This window comes from Babylonia areolata, chromosome 24, assembly GCF_041734735.1.
Source record: "Babylonia areolata isolate BAREFJ2019XMU chromosome 24, ASM4173473v1, whole genome shotgun sequence".
Taxonomy (NCBI): Eukaryota; Metazoa; Mollusca; class Gastropoda; order Neogastropoda; family Buccinidae; genus Babylonia; species Babylonia areolata.
In genome coordinates this window covers 47,325,803-47,336,088 of record NC_134899.1, presented here as the reverse complement: position 1 = coordinate 47,336,088, position 10,286 = coordinate 47,325,803, and positions in this window count along the sequence as shown.

Genomic DNA, 10,286 nt, shown 5'->3' with positions numbered 1-10,286 from the left:
TAGCATCATTGTATTGAATATTCATATTCTAGACAAGACTGCTTCAGGTTGTGTTGATTGTGTACATATTGCCATGAAATATCAGCGAGTTGTCAAGGGTGTTTGAATGACTGTTGACATGGTACTATATAAACTATGCTATGTCGATATCGATTGTGTAATTGGGTAAGTACATAAAAGAAAATTGAATTGTTTCCTTTAGCTTTGATCTAATGCGTTTTTACACAGATCTTGTTTTTTTCTGCTCTGGAATTAAGATTGAGCCAAAGGCCTCAGAAGTACAAGCTCTGAATAATTGTATTGCATTATATTGCATTGTATTAGTTCTTCAGTGAACTGATTTTTCTGCCATTCAAAAATCAAATGAAAACGAAAAGAAATGGTTTGGTATTGGAGGAAAACTTAAAAACTTCTTTCTCTGTCCTGTTCAAGTGAATTTGAGAATGACTGTTTTTCTGATTTAGTAACGAAATGGTCGTGATATTCTGAGGAGGGAAACTGAAAAAAGGTACTTTTTAGAACGTTAAGTTTAGATTTTTTTAGTAAAGAATGCTTCTCAGGTCCTGCTCTTGCAGTTTAGGTGGATTTCCTCTTGTAGGTTTGGTTTCCCCTCATTGGAGAGGTAAATCTGCTAATGACTACCAGAGATCACAAGCCTGATGAGAGTCCAAAGAAGGAAATGGTCATGAGTTGTTGCTACAGTCAAACATTTTATTTCCATTTGGACTTAATAGTCTTGACAGTGTCCAGCTCAGGTTTTCTTTGAAATCAAACCATTTCATTTTATGAAATCATTTCACTTTCACTCCTGGGCTTGGCTGAGCTTGTTGAAAAGACTCAGCTGATAGCTGGAGATCAGGTACAATTCTTTTCAGTATTTGCAGTATTAAACATAGTCCTCTGAGATAAGATTATTGTTATTGTTTAAAGATAGCTGGATGGCAAGCAGACAGCCAAAGCAGTGACACAAGTTACACACATGCACAGTTTCAGCTTTTTTAAGCCTGTGTGTGTGTGTGTGTGTGTGTGTGTGTGTGTTTTAACATGCAAATGTATGCAATCACACACACATCGGATATAATTGGTGCATGTACATATTGTATTGGTTGGTTTTCAGGACAGCACTGATGGTTGTGTTTTATGTTAGTTTTCCACTTCTTGTGATTTTGAAGAATGTGAAATTTGTGAGCAGATTTTTTTTAAGAGCACAGTGTGTTGAAAAGGCTTTAATTAACATCTTGAATATGAGTTGTGCACACTAAGTTGCATTTCACTTGACACGCATCATCGGTACCAGTTGAATCGTCCCTCATTTTGCCCGCCCTCCCCACACCTCCATTCCAGCCATATGCTCTCATCCATTTTATTTTATTTCCTTTAGCTACAAAATAAAGGGTAAGCATAATAATTCTTTCCACCCACCCAGTGTCCTTTCGTTGTCTTTTTCTTCTACACTGTCAAACTACAGCCTGCTTGTTTCTATGAAAAGAATTTTACGTGTATGATCCGTATTGCCTCCACCACTTAGTTCACTACAGTTCAGTTACTTAAGGAGGCGTCACTGTGTTCGGACAAATACGTATACGCTACACCACATCTGCTAAGCAGATTCCTGACCAGCAGCGTAACCCAACGCGCTTAGGCCTTGAGAAAAAGAAGAAGAAAAAAGTGCATAATGGATACATCATTAAATTAATGGATGAATAAATAAACAAACAAATAGATGAATCAATAAATCAATAGATAAATAAATGAATCAGTAAAAAAGATACGTACATAGATAGTGAAATAGAATAAAATGCGGGAAAAGAAAAATAAACTGAATAAATATAATTAAAGACAATAATGATAATAAATAGATAAAGAAAATAAGCAAATAAAACACGCACATACACACACGTACTCACATGTACCCCCACCCCCACCCCCACCCCCTCCCCCCCCTCCATTGGCCCCGAACCCCCCAACAAACATGCAGTTTCACAGACATGAAAGGATAAACAAACGTGCACAGGCCGAACACTACACATAATTGCACACGAGCCCTGAGACACACACACACACACACACACACACACACACACTGCCCTGCACGTTACCCTGCATCCCCTCCCCACACGCGCACATTCCAATGTATCGCAGCTTCCACGGCACACACACACACACACACAAACACGACCATACCTCTCTCCACCCTCCCGCCCCCCTCCTCCCTCACACCTCCACCCCCCTTCCCATATATATACATATTTGTGTGTGTGTGTGTATACATGCTGTCACTGATTTGCCACAGGAGGGGTGGGAAAAGATCTCTGAACGTGGCGTCTCGTGTGTTGCTCAGTCAACTGTATTTGGAAAAACCCAGAGAGACTCTTCCGTTTTGAAGAAATTTGCGCAATGTTGGTTTGGAAATGATGCCAATTTTTGTTTGATTTGCAAAGAATCGGACGCTCCCTCTAACTTACTTTCTGTGAGGCGATGTCTGGTATGATGGCCTTGCACCTGGGTTGTTGTTTTTTTGTTATTGTTTTTGCTTTTGTATTCTTTTGACTTTTCTTATGATTTCCGATTTTCCTAGATGTAGACTGCTCTTTGTTGTTGCGTTACCAGCAAGCCTGTCAGCTCGCTCGTTTCCCTTAACACCTGCATGTTCCGGGCAGTATGACCATGTAAGTTTTCGAATCTGAAATATCCGCATTGCCTCCTGCCACTCTGGGCTTTCCACTCCAATTTCAATGTTTTGTATGAGGTTCATTGAGTCCGTTAAAATCATGGCATGTTGGTTTTCAGGCGTATGAATAGATGACAGCCACTGGAGAGCATGTGTCACAGCTTCAGCTTCCATCGTCAGGCTGGAGAGGGGACATTCTCTTCCCTAATTGTTTTTTTTTTTTTCAATTTTGTTTGGCAGTGAATCCCAACCGCACTGGTCTTTGGTGACTGAGCCATCTGTGTATATGATGATGTCCTCTTCTTTGCTGTTTTCTTCTATGAGTAGCATCACTTCTCCATCAGTTTTGCCCTCTGGCCATTCCCGACAGTGTCTTAATGCCTTCCTAGAGTGGGTGATATGGCTGTGTTGAAAAGATGGTTGAGGTCTTAATAATAATAATAATGGATACTTATATAGCACACTATCCAGAAATCTGCTCTAGGTGCTTTACAAAAATGCTTTTGATAACATAAAACATTATATCTGTGTTGCATACACACACCAAAATGTGACCACACACACAGACATACGCACGCACGCACACACACACACACTGCATACATACATTTTAACATACATGTGTATCTAACAGCTACCCTAACACATACGCACACATAGGCAGGCACAAACTTACATAGACACACGCACACACAATACACATTCATATACATGCATGTAGTTGTGGACCTGCCACAATTGAACTTATTGCAGGGTTCAGGGTTTTCTCCCATTCTTTTGTTTCTTTCAGGTCTTGTACTGGCACACACGCTAGATTGTGTCTTCTGCTTGCCCCAACCATGATCTTCCGTGTCCAAGATGGCTGCCTTGTGGTTCCTTAACTACATCATGCAGTGGGTTCTGAGGGTTTTCGAATGCCCTGAAGTTGGCCTCATCCTGTTCTAAATTGTTTCTGGCCTGCATTGAAGGAAGGCCATTATTGTTTAAGTCTGCAAGGCTTTTCGTGTAAACATTGCAGAGTACAGGAGAGAGCGGAGATCCTTGTGGCAGTCCCATGGAAAGTTTAGAAGGAGCAGTTCCGAGGCATAGGACGACGGTTCTTTCCTGAAGTGCGGGTGCTATCCATCTTGTCAGTGTCAAACTTACTCCATACCTTAGCAGCAGTTCCATGAGGTGCGCAAACTGGACTTTATTGTAGGCATCTTCAAGGTCAGTTGCTACTGCTAGTGTTTCTCTTTTTTCTTTGAAATCCTTCATATACCTCATATGCGAAAGCAGCCGCATTTTCTCATGTACACTTACCTGTTCTGTACTCGCCTTGATTTGAAAGGAGAATGTGCCTCTGTTCAAGATCCCTTGCAAGGTTTCCTTCTATTATGGGTTTCATGAGCTTTCCAGCGATGTTTTGCATGGTTAGGATCAGGTAGCCGCTTACCTGACGATGAACCATCCCTGGTTTTGGTATAGGTTTTAAAAAGCTGTGTGTCCATTTCCCCGGCACATAATGTCCATTGTGGAAACTCCACCACTTAGACAGCTACATTCTGTCAGTTCATTTTTCCATAACCCACTTAGCACTGATTATATGATTGCTATCCTGTATATTTGATTTTCACGATGAAGAGAATTAAGGCAGTATAGCAGGTCACGGTTTATATTAATCAGTAACAATATCCTTTCTTAACCCATCAAGCACAGCCAAGATTCTAGCCACAGCTCATGGATCTGGGGGATTTTATTTTCAAAAGCAAAATGCATGCACACGCGCGCGCGCACACACACACACACACACACACACACACACACACACATTTAATATTTAAATATTTCGCTTTCACTACAGGAATGTTACACCATGGTAGAAAAAGTCCAATGGTCAAAATTTCAGTTTGAAGAAAAACACACCGGTAACTCGGAGTTACATAAGAACATAAAGAAAATGTATGGTTTCATGGGAAAACATTACCATAATGATTTTCATAAGAGGCAAATCATTTCTCCAATCTGCAGATGGAAAATGAATTGTTTTAGGACAAAATATGTCAGTAATGTTTCTTGCATCTGTGGTGCTCACATAACAACCGATCATATACCAACTTGCGATATGTTAAAGTCTCAAATCCCTGAACTGAAATCATCTTCAGTGTTGACGATCTTCAGCAGTCCATTGCTGATGTATGACTTTTTAAACTTCTTGTTAAATAGTCCTGTTGGTTCGCTGTTATAGTTGTTAGTTTTTCATTAGAAATATGTTATATTGTTATGTGTTGTTTTGTTTTTTTGTTTTTTTTTAAACAAAACTTAAATCAGTAATTTTCACACACACACACACACACACACACACACTTCCGGTCAATAACATGGAAACAGTCGGACAGGCTCTACGGCTCTAATTGTCAATAACTGGATCTTACTTATTATGTTCAAATCAAATCAACTGAAATGTCGTCACCAAAGAAAGGCAGAAAAGATAGATATTACGCAGTCAGTAAAGGCCGAAAGATCGGAATCTTCAGAACGTGGAACGATGCTTCACGCTCAGTAACGGGATTCCCCCAAGCTGCACACAAGGCCTACAACAGCCTAGATGAGGCTGAGACAGCAATGAAGCTCGCCGGTCACAGTGAATGGTTTTCGGTGCTGGTGAGTACAACGACATTGGAAATGAAAATGAGATTGCAAATGAATATGAACCTGAATCTGAAAATGACACACTGCGAAACATGGCAATAAGCGAAGAATGGGCATGCGTTTGTGGAAAAACAACAGACGAACGAACCTTACGATGTTCTGACTGCCCCAGAAAAGTGCACTATGCCTGCACTGAGCTCCCTGTGTACCAACTGTGCATATTTGCGAAGACACAGCGGAAATATACATGCAAGACATGCAGTGAATGTTTCTTCGATGAAAATATCGAAGAATTGCTTCAGACAACAGAGCTGATCAAGCATGACGTACTTAAAGATGACGCAAAAATCATGGACGTCACACTTATGGAACAAGTTCTGAAGAGCCAATATCAGACGGTGACGTCCACTCTGCGAAATCTAGAGTCTTCTGTCTGCAACCTGTCATCTTTTATTGCTGACTCACTGCAGACAGAAAAAACACAGGAGCTGATTGAAAAACTGACCACAGCCCTGAACACATCAAATAGCAGACAGGAGAGGCGTGGTACTGACACAAACAGCCCCCCCAAATCAGCACGAACCACTCGGGAAGCAGAAGTACAAACAAATACGAAGCTTAAGAAACAGAACGCTGTCCCTGACATCCCAGTCCCGTCCACCAGCAAAGATTCAAAAACAAACCTACAAACAGATACTTCAGCCAGCGTCACAAAACAGAATACACAGCATGAAGAAACACACGTCCCCTCAAGTAGCAGTAAAACACAGGGAGACAACAAAGAAGAAAAGAGCATCAATGTCAGCTGGCTTAACATGACCCAAGGAGAAGACACAGACGACTCTGACAGTGATACTCACATCGATGTTTCCAAGGACAACAACGCAATACTCAGAGATGACAACGAGCTCAACCATTCAGACTTGCCACGTGTTCTTGTACTGCATGATTCAGTACTCAGTGGCGTAGACCCCAAGCGGCTCGGTCATTCTTATGGACTGAACGTGATGATGAAGAAGACACCCACTGCAGAACAGTGCACTTTTGACACCACGTCCGACAGTCCTGACGCCGTCCTCATACATGTGGGTGTAAATGACTTAAGAAATCTCGACGCAGAAGCAGCCAGCAATAAACTGACCTCAGCTGTTCAGGAAATAAGAAGAGAAATGAAAGCAAGCAGCAAGATCATTATCAGCAAGGCCACAACCACCCGTCAGAAAGAGCTAAGTCGCAGAATAGACTTGTTCAACGCCTTGCTGTATACAAAGCTTCATGAACTGGACAACATCTCTTTCGTGGGTCATGACAACCTGCGTGCAGATTATCACTTGAAAGACGAGGTACACCCTAACACAAGAGGTGCTGGTCTCCTGGCAGCCAACATCGGTCGACATCTTGACAACACGCTGTGGGAGAAGCCGACAGGAAAGACACGGCCACGACGTCAGTACAGACCTGTACACAACAGAAGAGGACATCCACGACAGCTCCAGGATCGTTACCAAAAGGCGATCACACGAGAACAAACCAACATACGACTTCAGGACGCCCAACATAGAAACAGCAGAGACAAAACTTACATGCACAAGGACACACATGGCAGCAGAAACTACAACAGCTATACCGACATCCGTAAGAGAAATAACCGGAGCGACAACAGACACCGTCGAGCAGAGAGACACTTCAACCATACACCTGAACTCAGCACATTTCCTCACTTCGACAGACAGACAGACAGAATATCAGTATCCACGGAACAGGCCAAGGAGAGGTTGGTCTGACAGATACAACCGACGCCACTACCCCTCATGCCATGAGGACAACGATAACTTCCACCACCTCACAGGAAGACGGTACTCAGCGTTCGAGGAGGGCGACGGTGAACATGGCTACCTCCCCGGCACACGACGCTCCTCACGTGAGAACGACGATGAATACAGCTACCATCCATATTCACGACGTTCAGCCCGCTCCGGATGGTCTTATTATGACAGACTACACAATACGTACTATGATCAATAGAATGTATGCGGACATATAAGTAGATCCACCGGGCAATAGAGCATTTAACATAAACTGTAGACATAGGTAAAAGTCGTATCAACATTCTTTCATGGAATATCAAAGGTTTCATAGAAACAATAGATGGTATTCGCGTGAATAAACTGAAAGACTACCAATTCATCAACAAATTACAATCATATGATATTGTATTCTTGGAAGAAACTCACTTAAATTATGAAAGCACAAAGGAAATATTTATTCCAAATTTTGCTCCAGGAATCCATTATTATCGAGAAAAACATAAAAGGGCTTGTAAGTCTTCAGGAGGAATATCTGTCTTTGTTAGAGATGATCTAAGAGAGCACATACAATTTTTACCGCAAAGCAACTGCGATCTTGTATGGATCCATATACCAAACGCAGCTGAAAAGGAAAACGACACGTATATCGGCTGTTGCTATATACCACCAGTATCATCATCTTTCGGTAAACTACATTCACCCCAGATATGGGATAGGTTGGAAAGCGACATAGAACATTTTTCTACAAAAGGCAATATTATCTTATGTGGCGATTTCAATGCAAGGACAGGAATGGTTACTGATTATATTAACACAGACAGCGGTGATAATACCTACCTGTCGTCTTACCCTGGTTATACTGATAGAGTAAACGACAGATGCTCGATGGACCAAACTGTTCACAAACTTGGTCGCAAACTAATCGATATCTGCATAAGCAATGATCTGCTTATTCGAAACGGAAGGACCCTGGGTGATTTAGAAGGAAAATATACATGCCACATACAACAAGGTAGCAGCGTTGTAGACTATTTCATATGTTCAGAATGACTCACAAAAGACATATCTGAAATGAATGTAGAAGGTATCAGTCCGTTTTCCGATCATTGTCCGCTACGATTGTCAATGTACTTGTCAGTAAAGAAGCAGAAAAGAAAAAAAATCGCCTTACACTCACAGTAATAAGGAATGCAACAACCAAAATGGAAGTTATACTAAATTTTTCTGCAATGAAAATTCTGCCAGCGCTCTTGGTCATGCACTAAAGACAGGACAAATCAACAAATTGTTACAAGAAATCAAAAGTGATTTAAACATTTCATCCACAAATAAAAGGGTAACTACTATAGTTGAAAAGTTCACAGATGCGTTGACAGAAGCATCTAAGTTAGCTGTTCATCATAAAGAATTCCGTAAAAAACGTAACACAAAGCAGTCTAAGAAATGGTTTGATCAGGCTTGTTACATCCAAAGACGAGAACTGAAATCTTTAAGAAATGCATTATACAGAAACCCACGGAACAGAACGATACGCGATAAGTATTTTTACATGTTAAAATCATACCACAAATGTGTAAAACAGAAGAAAAAATTGTATAAAAACAGGTTAGTTCAAAACCTGAACGAAGCTATCTTAAAAGATCCAAACAGTGTATGGAAGACTCTAAAATCTCTCAACGATGCAGAAACTCCCATAGGTAATAGTTACAAACCGATGAGTAACACAAAATGGATGAAACATCTGGAGGACATCATTGGGACACAAAGTAAAGTTGACCAAAGCACAAAAGCAAAAATAAATACAGAACTAAGAAACATAAACTCGAATATAACACCTTCGTATCTTGATTTTCCAATTTCCACAAAAGAGATAATCAACGCATCCAGAAACTTACACAACAAAAAAACGCCTGGAAAAGACGGGATTACAAACGAAATCATAAAGGCTAGCCTACCGGAAACAACAGAAATACTAAAACTGTTATTTCAGTCTGTCCTTAACTCAGGCACGTTCCCAGATATGTGGAAAAAAGGAATTAGCATACCAATTTACAAATCGGGAGACCAATTAAACCCAACCAATTATCGAGGAATAACTCTAAACAACTCACTCAGTAATCTTTTTTGTCAAATATTAAACAATCGAATAACAAACTACCTCGAAGACAATAATTTACTATCAAAAGAGCAAGCAGGCTTTCGAAAATCACACAAGACCTCGGACCACATATTCATACTTAAAAAGATAATTGACGATACTTTAAGAAAAAGAATGAATCGCCTTTATTGCTGTTTTGTTGATTTTCAGAAAGCATTTGACAGGGTCTGGCATCACGCTCTAATGCTAAAAATGTATCAAATCGGTATAAATGGAAATTGCTTTAGAGTTATTCAAAGCATGTATGAAAATGCCACAGTTTGCACAAGAACTGACACGGGATTTTCTTCTGAAATACCCATATTGAAGGGGGTACTACAAGGGAACACACTCAGTCCCACTTTATTTAATATATTTATTAATGATCTCCCGAAATGTCTGGGCGTTACTGACTCACCATCCATAGACCTTGACAAAAGTGATAGTGTTTCATGTTTACTATATGCTGATGACCTAGTAATTTTGTCCACGACAAAGATAGGATTACAAAGGAAACTAGATAAACTCAATCTGTATTGTGAAAACTGGGATCTAAAAATTAACATAGATAAAACTAAAGTAATAGTTTTCACACACACCGATCCCAAAGTGCCTGTTATTTTCACAATAGGCAATGATATAATCCAGACAACTGATCAATACAAGTACTCGGGTATATTATTTCACAAAACTGGAACGTTCTCATTTGTCCAAGAGCATCTAGCCAAACAGGCGTTAAAAGCAGCACACTCCCTCCGACGAATCGTTAAAAAGCAAGATATTCTGATTTCTGATTCACTTGTTTTACCTATATTATCATATGGATCCGATATTTGGTTCCCATGGGCTGAAACAAACTACCAATTCATTCATTACAGGAATGACAGATTTCTTTAGAAATTGTATTTCTTCGAAACATTCACATGAACAAATGCATATAAAATTTTGCAAACTGCTTCTAGGGGTACATTCTAAAACAATGAATCTGCCAACTCTAGCCGAACTGGGCAGATTTCCAGTTGGAATTCATATTGCTTGC